Raw genomic sequence first — 18,636 nt, 5'->3', positions numbered from 1 at the left:
TTATTTTATTTTTTATGTGTGTGAAAGAGGAGGAGGAAAACTAGAGCACAGGTGGCTATTGTTTATATTCCAGCCTTATAAGTTAAATAATTACAGAAAGTTTTCTTCATGTCAAAAGCTGGGTGGTTAAAGATAATGAGCTATGTTAAAATAGATAATGAAATTCATAACTATTATTACAGTAACATAGAATCGTATATTTTAGGGGGTAGATCTTTGCTTTAAAAACGCAGACTCTAGATATTAGAAAAGGGAAAAACCTACCTGAGTATCTATTCCATTCCTCCCTTCCAGTGCAAAATTGTTCCTTACAGTATATTTTCTAATACTTTGTCCAGTAATGGACTCCCTTATTCCTCTATGGAGAGTTTTCTACAGGCTAGTAGAGCTAATAGCTCATTCTACCTGACATGTCTTTCCAGATATTTAGCTTATATATATATTTTTTTCTTTTTCCCCATTTACTCCTTTTTACATAAAGCAGAAAACTGTTCCATCCACTGCTCGGTGGGTGTACCCTTAATACATATGTGAACTATAGTCTGCCTCCATGTTGAGCCTTCTCCAAAGTTATGGTTGTGTCAACATATTTAAATCTAGTAATCATTCCTGATAAGTCAGGTTTTGTTTTTTCCTTACTTCCATATACTGGTTTGTTTGTTTTTTGCCATTTAAAAGACTCCATTTATTTCACCAGCGGACCCAGATCTCCAGATGTAGTCACAGCGTATAGAGGGCAAATATTATGTCTTAGTTCCATGATAGGATATCTTTGGATATGCTGCCCAAAACTTTATCTGCTTTTTCTCCCCCCTGCCCCTTACCATATTCTGTTGCATGCTTCTGTTTAGACTGCTGCCTGTGGGAGCATCCAGACGAGCCTGCATGTGCATCTTGCAGCCTCTCAAACCCCTCTGAGATGCTGCAAGAGGCATGCGCAGGAATGAGAAAATGTTCTCCTCACTGCAAGTTTGCAGCGCCAGGGCCAAATTAGACCCCTAGATATCCAGGGGTCAAAAAAACCTGCACAGAAAAAAAGCAGGCAGCCGGGGTCTGGGTCCTCCATAGAGATGCTCTGGCTGCCAGAGCTTCTCTATGGTTAGCCCTCGCCCTGGTGCTGAAGCACGCTGCCTGCCTGTGAGGGCAGGCAACGTGCCAGCAGCAGGGAACTGGACTCAGGCTCCACTGCTGGTAAGTAAGGGGTCAGGGGGTTGGAGGAGCTGGGAGGGAACCGTGGGGGGGGACCCCCACCAGCCCTGCCTGCTCCCCCGACCTCCCGATCCCTCTAGCCCCTGGGGGAGGCAGCAAAACATATATTCATGAATTCATGAAACATGTATTTAGAATTCACTTTATTATGATGATAGAGACACTGGTAGTCTTCCAAATTGCTTTAGCACTGTGGATATATCAATAAAACATTGCCCAGCTGATCTCTGTCTCCCTCTCTCCCTCTCTCTCTCTATTTATAGCAGTCTTTTGTTTTAATTGTGGAGGAACATGGATTTTGGGGTATTTTACAGAATGATTTGGGGATTTTTCTTATCAGGGATTTTGCAGTGTTCTGATAGGAAACACCAGAATTCTTGCTAGGGAGGCCAGTGGCTGGACCCTTCCTGCTCAGAGCTGGCAACTTGGACACAGCTAGAGGTGGCTGACCTCCTGGCCAAATGGGGCCAGGAGGACATGCTTTGACAGTTCAGATTAGGCCACCACACTGGGAACATCTTCCAGGTAATACCTGCACAGATGGCCGAGCAGGGGGTACATGGTAGTATCACAGAATCAATGACCTAGACAGATCATCGAGTCTGACCCCCTGCCATGGGCAGGAATGAGCACTGGGGGGGTGGGAGGGGTCATAAGACCCCAGTCAGGTGCCTATCCCATCTCCTCTTGAAGATTTCCAGGGAAGGTGACAGCACCACCTCTCTGGGAGCCTATTCCAGGCTCTGGCCACCATTACAGTGAAGTAGTTCTTCCTAATATCTAACCTATACCTATCCTTCCTCAGCTTGTGGCCATTGTTCCTGGTGACTACAGGGAGGGCCCTGGTGAATGGACTTTCCCCAAGTCCTTGCTGGTGGCCCCTGATAAGGTTGTAGGCAGCCACAAGATCCCCCCTCAGTCTCCTCTTGTGGAGACTGAAGAGATTCAGGTCCCTTAGCCTCTTCTCGTAGGGGTGGCCACGGAGGCCCTCAACCATATGAGTGGCCCTCCTCTGGACCCTCTCCAGGTTCCCCATGTCCCTCTTTAAGTGTGGCACCCAGAACTGGACGCAGTACTCCAGCTGCGGCGTGACCAGCACGGCATAGAGGGGGAGCAAGACCTCTCTGGACCTGTTAGCAATGCCCCTGTTGATGCAGGACTGGGTGCAGTTGGCTCTGCCTATTGCTTCATCACATTGGCGACTCATATTCATCCTGGAGTCAATCCTGACTCCAAGATCCCTCTATGCCTCTCCCCAGGTGCAGCACCCTGCACTTGTCCTTGTTGAAGTAGTGGTGCACAAAGGCCAACCCTGCAGCCACAGCCCGCTGGCAGTTGGCCCAGAGGGATAGATGCCTCATCTGAGTCTGGCAGATGGGCAGCAGGTCACAGCCAGGCAGCAGCCCCCACTGCCAGACCCCTGCAGTGGGTAAAGGCTGCAGGGAACTCTCAGGGCTGCTGCAGCAGTCCAGCTGGCACAAGGGGTAGTGTCGCCAGATACCAACTGGCTGGGCCCCAGAATCTCCTGAGAGCAAGTAGCCCTGAGTGACTTCCCAGGGCAGCTTTTTGCAATGATGGGGAAAGGACAGGGCAGCTTTTTATACTGCTGGGGACAGCACAGGTGCTGGCCCTGGGCTCTACCTCTCCCTGGCTGCAGATCCAGAAAGAGCCAGGCAGGGTTATTTTGCCCCAAGTGGCATAATTTTGCTCCACAACAAAGTGCATGTCCAAGCACTGCTTCAAGTTGAGCTGCTGCAAGCACACATGCTTGCATGTTTAATTTTTTTTAATTCCAAATATGTAGTGCCCTGAATTTTTCAAAATCATTTCTCACTGTAATTTTATGTTAATGTTTCATCTGTCCAGCTATCTTTACCTTATTTCTCAGAATACACTTGTACTTGTGACTACCTCCAGTTTAGTATAAACTACAGATTCATTAAGATGCCCTTACAAATCACTTATTCTGATGTTAGAAGATTGGATTCTATGGTGTAGTGTTAGTCATCCACTTCATCTGCGAGCAGCTCTCAGGCAGCATGTCTATATTCAAGCCAGACATCATATATATATAAATATATACACACACACAGAGAGAGAGAGAGAGAGAGAGCTATGAAATAATCTTTAAGGTGTTCTGGGATTTCTTAGAAGCCTGACTTTTTGTCCTGCTCTCAAAGCATTGCTGACCTGACTTTTTCAAAGGGCTCAGTGCTAGCAGCTCCTTTTCTTTTCAGGGGTAGTAGCAGCTGAATTTTGAACCTTTCAAAAAATCTAGTATTGAGTTTACAAGCTGATGTTAACAGAAACATTTAGAATAAAACTATTATTTGTTTATATTTTTGTTCTAATCTTCAATTCAAGTTAATTTGCAACAGTTACGTTAAATTATAGAAAGTTCTATAAGATTTTCCTTCTTTCTGGCATTTGTTTGTTTGTTTTCTATCCTTATGTTATTTCTGTAAAATTGGGCCATATCAAGGCCTTGGTGGGTCCTATCTGTGGGTCTAAATCACCTGAACATGAGGTCCCAGTGCAATGCCATGGCTAAGAGAGCTAATATGTTTTCTGGATATATGAACAGGGGAATATTAGTAGGGAGATATTGTGATCATATATGGGAGGGGTCAGCAACCTAAAGCCTGCAAAGCCATGGGATCCAGCCTGCAGAGCTGAGGCTTTGGCAGCATTTGGCAGCAAGGGGCCTCAGTAGTGTTCAGTGGAAGGAATTTCACCTGTGCCATGCAGAATTGTTGCAGCCAGATGGCAAGGAGCTTTCCCATCCCATGCTGCAGCCAGATAGTAGGGAGAATCATTGGTGCTAGTTGCAGTCAGGTCCAAGTGCTGGCCTGCCTAAGACCCAATTGGGTCATTCTGGCCAACCACTGCAAAACACTGCTGACCCCTATTGTTATATCATATTGATGATACCATTTCTGGAATACTGTGTCTGGATCTGAAAGTCACACTTCTAATCTGGGTCCGAAGAATCTGTCTTGCGATAGGAGACTGATTAAGCCCAATCCATTTACCTCATCAAAAGGAGGGTTAAAAGGTGAATTGATCATGATCTATGAATGCCTATACAAGGATTTCTTGTAGCAGATGGCTCTTTCATCTTGAAAGCAAGGGTGTGAAACAACCCACTGGCTAAAAGTTGAAGTTTAACAAATTCAGTTAAAAAAAAGTAACACATTTTTCATTTATGGTAATTAAACATTAATAAATAATATCTTATCTAGGGATGCCATGGATTCTCAATGAAAGTCTTCAGGTTAAGTTTGATATCTTTCTAAAAAATATGCTTTATTCAGCCAGAAGCTATACACTTAATGCATGGATTGCTGGGTGGAAGTCTATGGCTTACATTATACAGAAGATTAAGTTTGATGATTGCATTGATTTTAAGCCTTAAAGTCTGTGTAGGTCTCTAGTTAAGGTAAGGTGTGTGCATATGTATTGTCACTGGTAATCTCTCACAGTCGAAGATGATTGTCTTTTGTAATTATCTTTTCTGTGGGTCTGACAAGGCCAGTCGGGGGCTGACAGTTCCCACTGCAACTCAGGCAGGTATTTCCTTTTGGGGTGGATGGTTCTGGATATCTGTTTCTGTCCATGACATGCTGTTTCTACTGCTCCTGGTTTTCAGTCTCCTGTTGTTGACATGAGGTTTCAAAGTACTGAGATCCTTGCAGCAGACTCTTCCTTCATTTGGGGTGGTCCGCCATTGTATATGCATTGCATATGTTTATAAACTGAGGCAATAGTTAATTTGGTCACATGCCATGATACATTTCAGGAGCACTACAGTGCTATAAATACACTCCTGTACAATGAGGACCAGGCCTGGTAATATGATAAATTCTGTGTTCCCAATTTAGCAGCAATGCCCCACATGTATGCCACACTTGCTCTCTATATAGACTGCCTCCTAATCCAGAAGTGGTGTAGCTGCACCAGTGGGGCACTTCAAGCAGGGTAATTAACACTGTTGCATGACAAGGCCAGTAAATGCACCCCTCTCCCAACCTGTGGTACTGGGTCTTTGCTGGCTTCTGGCATCAGGGACCTCAGCAGTTTTCAGCAACAGGAGTTTCACCTGCACCATGGAAGACTACGCTGCAATCTATTTAGTTAATTTAGGCTGCTTGGTGCCATGCAGAAGTGGTGCCACTGCTTCTGGATATGGACATAGGCCACATACAACAGCTCAGCATGCTTAAGGATGCCAGTGCTGGAAAGGGCAAGTTTACCATGCATTAGACAAGAACCCCTCAATAGAGGCTCATAAGAGCACTATTTGAATGGTTGGGGTTACTGTTTCGTATAGAAAAATAGGAAAAATCAGTATGTTTCATTGATTATGCAACTGTTTCTTTAGTCTCTATGCATATCTTGCAGTGATGCAGGCACCATTGATGCAATGTTTCATTCATTTTTCTAAATTTTAAAGGAAGAAACAACCTCTTGAAGTTTGCAAAGGAAGGAGGGAGTAAAAGAATTTTAGTTTAATAATACAGTATCATCTGAGTATGGACTAGGGCAAATGAAACTGGATTACTAAAGAGAATGATGAAATAACCTTGCACATAGGCTAAAATGCCTGTCTGAGAGGACACACAATATTTCATCTGTCATGTTTTGACAGGTGTCATTCAGTGAGGAATGGCTGTGTTTTTAGATGAGCAACAGTAGAGTTATACATAGGTAGTACCTTCTACATCTGTTTTACTGTTAAATGTACAGTGAATGCCATTAAATAATTGTCATGGCATTGTATAAATATCTCATTGTAGTGTGTTTTCCAAATGCAGGAAACATCTCATTATTTTCAATGGTTAGTTGTTTTAATAAATCTCCATATATTTTCAGCTTATCTCTTTATTTCGAAATTGTGTCACAACATAAGAAGGATGTGTCAAATAGCTAGGGTGACTGTATGGAAATCCGGGACATGCAGGACATTGCTCTGCGCCCACCAAAGTCAGTGGTGGTGCCGCAGGCAGGGGCAGAGGTTGGCAGGCAGGGGCGCAGATGCAGTCGGGTGGGAAGGTAGAGCTGCCAGGAGCACCAAATGGCTCTGCTTCCCTACTGGACAGCGCTTCACGCCCCTGTGATTCCAGGACTTCTGTTTAAATTTTGACCAACCAGCTGGGACTGGCCAATGAAATCCTGGAATGTCCCAGTCAAACCAAGCTGTATGGTCACCCTACAAATAGCTAACCTGATTGTACTGTAACTGAGAGCAAATTTGGCAGATCACGAACACCTTGACAATAAGGCTTTTTCATCCATGGTGTCTTATTTCTGGTTTTTGGCCAGTCCCAGCCAAATACATACTATTTTTGAAGTGTAACTTTTAAAACTGATGATGTATAGTGTGCACTCCATATGCTCTATATTGTGTGGTTAACTATCCAATTATCAACTTGGACTGTATCCCTTGTATTATAATTAATAAGTAATTACTTATTCCATGTTGATTTTTGTCCCTGGATAATTTGTATAAGCATGTTCATAAAGCATAAAGACCTTGACTGGTCTGTTCTGTCATCAGCAGAAATAATGTTTTGGTCACTGCTCCTATATGCTGCATGAAACAGGATGGGATGATATTCAGTCATGTGGATTGTTAGTTTCGTGGCACCTTTGCACAGGAACTATGTTTACACACAAACTCAATAGGAAAGAAGTAAAAGCAGTTCATTATAGATGGATAAAGAAACAAAATCCCAGTTTATGCAGATTTATACCTAACCAGAAGATGTTGAAAGTGCAGCATTTTATGAAGTAGTTTTGGGCTCACCGAAGAAGTCTATACATGTCTGATTTAGCTAGTCTATAAAGGGCATCTTAACCCTGCCTTTTGCCTGACTTCAAGCTAACACAGCCTACTACCTTTCTCTGAAAACATATTGATTGTGTATAATTTAATTGAAAATATCATTCGTGTGATGGTCTTTGAGAAGACATAAGCAATTGGAATCTATTTCATTTTCATATTTATCTTCCTTGTTTCTGTATATCCTTCAGTAAGAATTTTGGAATATTTAAAATTTTTAGAGCATTAATTCCTAAGTAAGATGATATCACACCTTCTACAAAGATATATGTATTTGTGGAGGATTAAAATTATGAACTGGTTAGTGACAATGGCGCTGTCTTCATCCATAATAGGATGTGCTCTTCTTTTTCCCTTTCCCATGCCCCTCTCCAGGAACAAAAGCAATACGAAAATACAGATGTTGAAAGGCACGAAAATGTGTTTAAAGTATTTTCCTTCTGTCTTGGAACAATGGTTGCTGACAGCAGAAGGCTCACTTGCTTGTTAAAATTAGATTTGAATCATCAGTATAATAGCTGTAGGAAATTGTAGGATGGAAGGATGCCAGGAAATCTATCTAGGTCTGCTCTATCCTTTGAATAAGTATTAAGGTGGTCTCTGGATAACCTTAGCTGGTTCCCTCAATATAGGGAATTAGGCCCTCTCTGAGCGATCACAGGTCTTGGTTTAAGTGTCCTTAAAACAGGATGTTTTGTACATCAAAAAGGTATTTTAGTGGAGCACAAAGGAGAAGTGTGTGTGTGTGTGTGTGTGTGTATATATTTTTGTTGTTGTTTTTCAATTACATCTGTGTGTGTTATCAGCCCGAGCCTCCTGAAAACACTTTTACCATCACTTCTTTCTTCACATTAAGTGGACCTAATCCAGGAAGTCTCTCCTTTCTCCCATTTTCTCACCTAAGTTGCAGCCTGAAAATCAGAGGGCAAAGTTGCTTACAAGTCAGCATCATTGTGATTTTATTCTTTTTTTCTTTTCAGCTACATGCAACGCCCACCCAGTTAGGTTTTTCTTTACTGTAGTTACTATGTTGCTGTTTGCATCATTTTGTTGTTTGCCTATGATCTCTGCTTTGCATTGGCTTCTGTGTCATTCCAGGTGCTGTTTTAAGCCTGTTTCAACACCTCAGTCACTCGAGTCATTTATACACATGCTGCAGGAGGTCAGGGGAGGGGGACAGGGAGAGGATTAATTAAAGTGGCTGTAAATGCTACTCTAATTAAAGTTCCTGGAGCATCTTGTGTATCAGTGTCCCTGCTCTGAAAAATGGCGGTGGGTGACTTTAATTAAAACTCATCAAACAAGCTTTAATTAAATCACGCCCACCACCATTTTTCAGCATGGGAATGCTGATATATGTGACTCTGGAGTCTGCTGTACTGTGGCAATTACCACGCTCCAGCAGACTTGATTAATTGATTCTACTCCAACGTGCTGTAATTGCAGCACGTCGGAGTAGCCTCAATGCATGTGTATAGGTGCCCTTGTTTTCTAATTACTTTAGTGAGTAGTTTGTGTTATACAGTAATAATTGGTATCAGATGAGGTGCTTGTGCTAACAGACCTCTAATATAAATTGGAAAGGGAGAACTTTTTCAGTGAAAATAACTTAAGGCTTTAAGGTAGAATTGTAGTTTGGATATTGGTACAATTGTTTTAATACCGTCTTGATAAGATTTATGCATATAGCCAGGCACTTAAAAAATCGAAACAGGCACCAAACAGTCATTCCACATTGTCAATTAGCAGTTGCTTCAGTTAACTGCTTATTACTATTCTGGTCACTTTTCAGATTTCTTAACTGCCCACAAAGTTTCTGGATTTAAAAACCCCAAACCTCACCGTGGGTTATACATTTCCACAGATAGACTGGATGTGTGTAAAGGTGTTTCACATCAGTTGCCAGGGGCCACAGGCCAAAAGTAACTGACCTGGAAAAAGGTGGTGCAATGGTAGCTTGGTAGTGCACATAAGAGTAAAACTTGAGTTGCACTGACACCTTTAAATTGTATACATCTTACAGTCTACATGCCTCACTGTAGGGTACAGAAGCATGGGAAGGAGTAGTTTTCAGTAGAAACTGAAGATGTATCTACAACAGCATCATTTTATGTTGGACAAGATGTACTGCGGTTCATTTAATTTGTTCTTTTACTTCCTGGCAGGATTGATATAGTTCTCCCTAAATCATCCTGGTAGTCTTCAGATATCATGTGATAGTAATTCTAACAATTTTCCTGGTAGCTTGCTCTTTTGTATAACTGGGTTTATAAAGTCTTAACAGATCATTCAGATGTTCTTCTATGTACTGAATTCCATTACTTCATTTGCCTTCTTTGCTGACTGATGAATCTATTGGTCCCCATCCTCTTCATAGTGTTCTGTATCATATTTATAGACAGTTACATTTGCTCTGTTATTTTCCTTACAGCATGCTTTTTCTTAAATTTTCCCCTTTCTTGTTTCCAAAAGCCTTTAATCATTTGTGTTGATTTCCTTTTACATTTCTGCCATTTTTTCTGGCTCTTTTCAAAGTGTAGTTCCTAAACTAGAATGCACTGTGTTTAAGGGCTAACTATCTACATCATAATTTGGCTCATGGTGTATTGTTAGATGGCATATATTCTTCAACATGCTCTTCAGCCAATGTAATTTTTAAACATATTCCATGTCCCCTGGGTGTCTACCATCTGCTGCTTTATCCCATTAGATTTCTACCAGATTTCCCATATTCTCTCCAACATGCAGTGCTGAAAAATAACCTTCTTATTTTCCCGTTATTGATCTCACAGTTCAGGTTTAATTACATACCTAATCAGATTATGGTCAGTCTTTCTATTTCTGTTTCTCAACTCATGTTTTCCAGTTTAATCAGAATAAATGAAAATATTTTTCTTCCATATGTGCCTAGCCCCTGATTCTCCACAAAGCAACATAAACTACTTTGAATGTTTACATTTGCAAAATCAGTATGAATTTATCCTAAAACACAGTTGCATCGCTATTTTGAAGTCATTTTCCATTCGGTGTAAATGCTTATATAAGGCCTAATTCTGTGCTATGTATATAAGTGTAGGTGGTCCCTCTGAATAAGGGTAGCAGCAGGCCAGGATTAATGATCACAGTCAGTTCCTCTGGCCTTAAAATCTATCAGTAATATAGGGTCTCTGAATTATTGGTATGAGGAATGTCTACAAACATTTCTGAGATCTTATCTAATGTACCTGACAGGGGGCCTGTAGAAAATTCTCTTCTTTTTTGACAGATCTTAAAATAGCTAACAGATCAGAAATCAAATTTGATATTTTCCCCCAAACATATGTATGAATGTCTTAATTGATAACTTTTCTTAAGGTAGGTCACATTATCTCCTCATCTTATGAAAACAGTCTTTAATTACTTATTCCCTCTACCTGGAAGGTGAAGGCTAAACTTGTAAGCTAAGCCAACATGTGCTTTCTATTCATGTGCATAAAGTGCATGGGAATACTGTTATGGAATGTTTGGTTTTGGTTACAAATACATGTGCTTATATATGCAAATCAGCTGCAGTCTTAATTGGTCCAGAATCCTGATAATGATATTTTCAATGTCAACAGTAGCACCCCACAAGATTAATTTGACAGGTGCTCCTCTCAGAGCAATTTCCTTTTCTTTTTGTTGTTTTTGTCTTTTCTTTCTTTCTTTCTTTCTTTTTGAGCCTGAAGACTCTGTTACATACCTTTGCATATTTTAACCTGACAGAAGGGAAGGGAACATGATTTTTAAATGAAACAACAGATGCCGGAACTGCAACAAAGGTATATACCGTGACACATTCGGTGGCACCTGAATTGTGGAATTAATAAGAAACTATTTTACAGTCTTCATTGTGGCTCTTCTTTCATTTTTCTCTACCTAAACCTGTCAGATTGAAAGTATAAAGCGTTTTTCAAACGCTTCAAAAATCACCCTTTTATTACTTTTTATGTTCTTTACTCGTTCTTTTTTGCTTTGATTGGTAAGAAAAACCACAAATTACATAAAATTAAATATTTTTACATATTTTGCTGTGTTATCAGGAGAGGAGGAGATGTCAGTATTGATTTGTGAAGATTACGTTTCTGTCTAGAGGGAATGAGTAAGTGAAGGGAGGTTCTCATTGAGATAACTGCTATTGAAAGGGGTCATTTGTTCTCAAAAGGCTCATCTGCTGACATGAATGTTGCAAAAATTGTTTGTGAAAGCACTCCTTTACTTTGACTCCTCCACTGCAGTGTAGTACTGTGATAGTTGATAGTACTATGCCAGTTCAGTTGGTTGTATCAAACAAAAAACATCCTTTGCTCCAGCAGTGTTTCAGAAACAGAACACTCTGCAAGTCAGCAATAGGGGTCTGTGTGGATATCAGCAAGGATCTCTTTTTACACTTACCTGTAAGTGTAATCTCCTCCTGCCAGTATTGCTAGTTCTGATGAGAGCTACAGGAAACTATTTGCCTCAAAATCTGAACCTTCAAGAAAAACCAGCAGGTTTTGGTTTTATTATGACATTGTTGAGTTTTTTTGACATTTTGGTTGAAGTGCGGGTGATGACCACCCCTGGTTACTTCCCAAAAGGCTCAAGGATCCTGCTAACCTTGTACTGCTTTTCAAAGAGAAGCCCTTTTTGTCTTTTCACCTACCCAAATCTCTGACACGTCCCAGATCAGCTGGCTTGTCAGCCTCTGTTTTCAACTTCTTAGGGGTAGACTTTTATTTGCTTAAAGGAATATGGTCTATTGTATTTGTTGGTTTGAAGGGCCCAGGGCCCTGCTTTATCCTACTTCAGAATTTGGGATTCTGATAATCTTTGAGAAATAGATTTTTCAACAGAACCTAGGGATTTCCTGCTGGGCTGTGGTACTGCTAATCCTTGATACCTGGCTTTCAGGCTTCAAGTCACTCAAGTGTAGTGGTATATTATAGAAAAACCCAATGATGTGTTGTTTCAATCTAAGAAAAATCTAAGATAGGAGTAGCCAATCTGTGGCATGGGTGCTGTAAGTGGGTGGTATGAGCAGCCTCTTATGTGGTATGCAGAAGATTGGGGAGGAGAACAGAAAGGGTCAGGCAGAAAGCAGAAAAAGCAACAAATCAAGCAGGGAGTACAGGTTGGGAAGAAGAAAACAGAAAAGCAGATCGGGAAAAGAAATTGGAATGGCACTTGGGGAGCGTGACTGGTTAATTTGTGGCATGTTTGCTAAAAAAGGTTGGTCCCCACTAGTCTAAGAAATACTAGTAGCATCCAGCAGGTAATTGCTGGTTTCCTCTATTAAAAACAAAACACAAACAGAAAAACAGGAGTCAAACAGGCTCCTCTTTGCTCCACAGAAGTTTGCACAGATACAAAATTGGGGAAATCAGGGTTGCGGATAGGTCACTGGAGAACTGGGCCACATAGCATGCCCTTGTAGATGCTCAGCAACAAATATATAAAAGGGCATAGTACCTCACCCAGTTACAAAAGACAAATGGACATGATGGGAAGGGAAGGTGCTTTGTTATTACAAGTGGATATCTTCAGCATCCCTTTCCATTCCTTGAAAACAAAGCTGAAGGCACTTTTGTTTGTATCTTAAATTTATGTCTGTTTTTGTTTTTTGGATTTCAGGTATGGAAATGAGGAATTTTTCCCTACCCTAAATGTACTTTATGGAATGTTGCTTTATTTTAAATTGGATTTCTGAACCAAACAATTAGACCAGTCAGGGTGAGCTATCCTGAATTGGTGGGCATGTGTCTCCCTAAAGCCCTGATCCTAAAAAACGGCTTCTCAGGGATAGAAAGGCACCTTTGTGGGATCTTTCTGTCAAGTACCACATTTATTTGTATGTGTACATCAACTATAATCAACTAAAATCACCTACTCTTTTTGAAGTCAATAATATAATAAACTTAGGAGTAATTTCATAAGATTGAGAAATAGTAAAGGTAGTACCTTTTTTAAGAACAGGATCAGAGGGCAGGGGGAGTGTAATCCAGGTAACTCAAGGCCTGTAATTCTGACCTTGAGAATCTGCAAGGCTTTGAACTGATTAAGGAGAGGATTATTAAAGACATGCAGGTAAAGGGAAAATAGGATAAAATGCAATGTGGATTTACCAAAGGAAGCTCATGTAAAATGACCCAATAGACAAAGAAATGCAATAGATCTCATATATCTGGATTTCAGTAAAGTATTTTATAAAATGTCACTTGGGAAAGTGATTAGTTAAGCTGGAGAAGATGGGGCTTATTAGAGGAACTATAGGGTGGGCAAAAGAGCTGGCTCACATGGATGGGCAGTGTTAAGGGAGGAACTATAAAGCTGGAAGTGAAGTTACTGAGGGATTTCCTCAAGGGTAAACCTTGGGACTGACCTTATTTAATGTTTTCATGAGTGAATTTGACAAAAAGAAGTGTGCTGCTGAAATTTGCTGATAACTTAAGTTGAGAGGCACCTTCAATATAGAAGAGAATATATTCATAGATGAAGGGACTTCAACAGATCATCGAGTCTGACCCCCTGCCTAGGCAGGAAAGAGTGCTGGGTCAGATGACCCCATCCAGATGCTTAATCAGCCTTCTCTTAAAGACCCCCAAGGTAGGGGAGAGCCCTTGGAAGCCTATTCCAAATTTTGGCCACCCTTACCGTGAAGAAGTTTTTCCTGATATCTAGCTTAACTCTGCTCTCAGTCAGTTTGTGACCATTGTTCCTTGTTATCCCAAGAGGCGCCCTGGTGAAGAGAGCATCTCCAGTCCCTTGCTGCTTCCCACAGTGAATTTGTAGGCGGCCACAATACCACCTCTCAGCCTTCTCTTGTGGAGTCTGAAGAGGTCTATGTCCCTCAGTCTCTCCTCATAGGGCTTGTCCTGTAAGCCCCTAGCCATATGAGTGGCCCTCCCGTGGATCCTCTCAAGTTTATCAACATCCTTCTTGAAGTATGGCACCCAAAACTGTGCTCCAACTGCAGTCTGACCATCAGGCTTTAAACTAAGTACAATGGGGGATGGGGAGGCAGGAGATGGAGAGAGTCTATAGAAGAGGTCAGGGATATCATACATAAAGAAATGTATGAGGCTGAGAACTGAAGTAATAGCAATGGGATGAAAATCAAAAGCACAAAGTGCAAGATCATTCACATAGGACTAATAAAACTTTTTCTGTAAGCACAGAGAGTTAGAAATGGCAGAAGAGGAGTAGGACTTGGCCATTAGTAGATTGCAGGATGATCCTGAACATCTCATATTATTTGGTTTTGAAAGGCAGGTATGATCCTAAGTTGCATCAGAAGAGGTATTCCAAGAGAGGGGTTATAAGTAGTGCCATTGTACAACGCTCTGGTGTGACCTCATCTAGAATACTAAATAAAAATTCTAATGGCTCACACTTAAGAATGATACATTTGAACTGGAAGCAGAGAAGAGAATGGCCAGTAGGATAAGCAGAGGAATGGAAAGCATGTCTTATGAGAGGAGGCTTGAAACCTCATCTTATTTAACCAAGCAAAATGAAGGCTGAGAAAGGGGATATGATTGTTATCTATAAATACATCAGAGGCACAAACATAAAGGAAGGAAAAGAGTTATTTAAGCTAAAGAACAATGTTGGCACAAGAACAAATGGATATAAACTATAATGAATAAATTTAGGTGGAAAATTAGAAGAAGATTCCTTATCATTAGAACAATCAGATAGTAGATAACATTTCAACTGGAGGAGTGATGGGGAAAAAACAGCTCATTTTACGAGGAAGATCAATACATTTATGAAAAGGTAGGATTCGAAGCTTGCAGTATCAGCAGATGGGATTCAGTACCCAAGAACCCCACATTCTTAAGTAACGAGAGACCCAGACCAAAACTAAAAGCCTAAAAGAGAAATGTCACTGAGATCTAAAGTAGAAGTTATTCATTTAGCTGCAACAAACAATTGGCACTGCCAGTAGCCCAATTAAACTCCATAATTTGACAGAAATAGAATATGCAGTCTTAAAATTAGTTTGCACAAATGTAATATTATTATAATGAACCTGTGATACAGCACAGAACAGTAATAGTAAAATGTGTCCTTTCCAATAAAATGTTAATGTAATCAGCTTCATGTACTACCTCAGTATTCCCCTTACAGTTGATAGAGGAAAAAAAGAATAGAACAATTACTGATATCCTTGGGTGCATCTCTATTTCTTTTAGAACAGCAAAAGCTGTTAGGTTTAACACAAGATGATTATATTCTTACAGCATTGTGTAAAATGACAAAGCATCTAGGAGTATGTGCTAGGCAGGGCAAAAAGTAGTGACTTGCCTTCAGTAACCAAACAGAAAGTATCACAGCAGGGGGTTGGCAACCTGTGGTATGCATGCTGCAGGTGTCACGGGAGGTCTCTGTGGCATGCAGCAGAACAGGAAGGGCAGGGAAGATACCAGAGTACTCAGAGTCCCATAACTGGTTTTGTGTTGCCTTGTTTTGTCATGTGTGCTACTTTTGGATTCTCCGTTCTTCTTATTTCGCTCCTTTCTTGGAAATTTCTTGATTTCCTTTCCATTCCAGGGTATATGAAACTATCAGTTTGGATATTTGGTGCCTCCTAGGATGATGGCTCTTTCTTGGTGAGATTCTCTGCCGTGTCTCCTACAGATGTAATTCAGAGTATGCAGCTCAAGGAGATGGGAATATTTTTACCCTTACCACCTTGAACTGCTCTATGGTGCTTGATGTAACACGGGGGAGGGAGACGTTGGGGCACCTAAGTTATGGGAGTTATGGTAGCAGTAATGCCTGAAATCACTGTGGTTCTGTGTATTGAAGCCTTGTTTTCTCCTGGCACGTTCCCTATACCAGAGCCTGTGAGAGGTTCTTGAAAGGCAGCTTTACTGCAGTCTCTATAGTTTTTGCAGGAATCCCCCTGGGAGAGATCAGATCTTTTAATGCCCCTTTATCATGCTCCAGCCCTTTTACCGAGTATAAAAGCCTCTAAGCTGGTGTGGGGGTCTCATCTCTATTTTCTGCTTCTTGAAATGGAATCATAGCACTGACATGTACCAGTGATATTGACTTCGGCCATTTCTACTTATTGATTCAAATAAAAAATAATCCTGTAATTTTATGTGCATCTTCTGTGATACATTTTTTTACTTTGTCACCTGCACATGATGTAGTAGTGTTGTGAAGAAAAAATGGTATTTCCAGAATAGTTGGTTACTAAAAGGAATGTTTTACATATTTTGAATTTTAGTGGAGTGAGGAAAATTAGTACTTAATACTTTCATGCGTACTAAAAAAGCAAAAAAAGTCCCGTGATGCATTTGTTATGTATTTCTGGTGTAGACAAGACTTACATATTTATCTAATAAAAGAAATAGCAGTAGTACTGAAAATTCCTCTACAATAGCTTCATTGTATAGCAGTTGACTGAGCTTCAGTAACTTATTGGTCAAGGAATAAATGTAGTTGAAATACAGCTATCTTTACACCCCTAAGACTTACTGGAGTTCGCGAAACTACCAAGCTTCATCCCTGGCATAATGCCATTATGTATAATCCTGTCTGATCCCAGCCACAATGTAAAGAAATGTTGGGAAATAATTACATAATTTCCTGCTGTATGGAGGTGGAGAACTTTAAATGATCATGCAATTAAAAACTGTCTCAGCATTCATACATAAAAGAGTATAATATTAAAGTTGTATGGGCAAACTTAATTCTTACATTTCCTGACATAAGAGATTTTGGCAACCTTAATTACATCCTTTAAACAATTTTTTATACATAAACTTCTGGATTGCTGTTTTTCTGAAGAAAAAAAGAAACTTTATTCTGTATAACTATCACCTCCCCCCACACAATGTGTTGTCAGCAGGATTGGAAACATAAACCTTCAACATTGTCTTGCAGGTCTCTAAAATTGGAGCTGAAAGCCTAAGTCCCATCATTGTTGGCAGGACTGCACTGGTCATGAACAGGTGTTAATTTCTAGCAGTGGAAATTTTCTACTGCTAAAAATGTTTTTAAGAGAAGAAACAGTACAGGCACTCACCTTCAACTTCCTGCTGTCCCCTGTCCTCACACCTTCCTCAGACTAGGTGATTCCAGTAGGTACATCTACACATACAGTTAATGCACATCAATAAACTGGTGCATATTGCACCAGAATTTATTACTCCTGGGCACTACATTTAAATATGTGCCCAGGATTGCAGCATGTTGAGCTGGGTTGGAGCAGCCCCGGCTGATAGGGGGCCGAGGTGGTCAGGCTGTATTAGGATAAAATTTGTATTTAAAAGTACTGTCCTATGGGTGGAGTTTATTAATTTACTGTGGCCTAATAGGGCTGCACATGGAGATGCTGAGACATTTACTGCAGAGCTAATTAGTAAGCTCTGCAATAAACATTTCATGTAGATGTGCCCGGTATGTACAAAGAGTGGGGAGCAGCTGGTGCTCCAGTTTTCCTATTTCTAGTTGAGATTTTCAGTCCAGATGCCCAAAGAAAAGGGCATAGAATGAGGAGTGGCTGCTCCTCCAGTTGGCACCCAGTCTACAGGAGATGTAGGCACAGCTGCTTCCTTCATATTCTCCATGCCAGGGTAACCCCATCTCAGGAAGTTGCAAGAAGCATTTCCCTGTGGCTCAACTTCTTCATGTCCCCAGGAGGAGTCAAGTGACAGGGAACTGAACAGGTGTTCCTTCTCCCAGAAGAAACTCTCCCAGGAGTGACCTCTACAAGATTGAGGGTAGGATATTTGTCTCCTGGAAGTGCCATTTTTTTTACTGGGATAAATTGTAAGCACCGGTACACTTATGAGTTTTACTGGGAGACCTGCAGTTCTGCTTGTAGAAACATAATGTCTGTATGTGGCCACTGTTATCCTCTTTAGACTAGCCACTAAAGAAGGATGCCTAATTCTAAAACAGTGAATTACACATCTTTTATAACAGCAGAGCCAGACACATCATTTGACAGATTCCTTGTGAAGGGTTGTGTGGCTAAGTGGTTGAGACTTGAGTCTGTAAGATTTATTTTCCAGATTCTGTTCTCATTTATGTAATCTCTCAGTCGAGTATGAGACCTTAATCACGCTTGCAGAATATGGGTTTACTGAATTATTATAGGTCAATAAAAGATCTGAGAGTTGGACTGATGGTGTCCAGAATCCAAGGCCAGTTTACTTCTCCCTAGGCTACCGGGAGAAAGCAGCAAGAATGGGAGTTTAAGAAGCAAGCACAGAAGTGCTATTCATATTGCCTTCATGCTGTCAGGGCAGTTCTGTGTGTGATGAAGTGAGAAACTAGGACTGTTCCTGTGAGGTGGCAGGGAACTGAGGAAAGATCGAGGAATTTTAGCAGCCAGCATTTAGTAAACTGTATTGAGCAACTGTAACTGGTAATTGGTATTTTTAAGCTGCCTTCAATGGGGCTGAACCTGAACATATTATTTGTGGGGAAAATAAAGCACACCTTCCTGATACTAGACCTACTCACTGCCAAATATCAGGGTGTACTGAGAAACGGGTAAGAATTACTTGTGTTAAAAAAAACATCAGAAACAAGTTTGCAAGGAAAGTACTAGGACCCTTGTAAAA

The 18,636-nt window shown here is 40.8% G+C and overlaps 1 protein-coding gene and 1 long non-coding RNA gene across 4 annotated transcripts in view; one reads left to right on the top strand and one right to left on the bottom strand.

Moving 5' to 3' along the window:
• The window catches only part of TBL1X (transducin beta like 1 X-linked), a 317,070-nt gene that overhangs the window by 88,128 nt on the left and 210,306 nt on the right, over positions 1-18,636 (top strand). The window lies entirely within an intron of this gene.
• The window catches only part of LOC149874562 (uncharacterized), a 76,154-nt gene that overhangs the window by 55,446 nt on the left and 2,072 nt on the right, over positions 1-18,636 (bottom strand). The window lies entirely within an intron of this gene.

The sequence above is a fragment of the Crocodylus siamensis genome, chromosome 1 (genome assembly GCF_052110815.1).
Source record: "Crocodylus siamensis isolate JL-2025a chromosome 1, ASM5211081v1, whole genome shotgun sequence".
Lineage (NCBI taxonomy): Eukaryota > Metazoa > Chordata > Crocodylia > Crocodylidae > Crocodylus > Crocodylus siamensis.
This window is presented reverse-complemented; position numbering and strand designations above follow the sequence as displayed.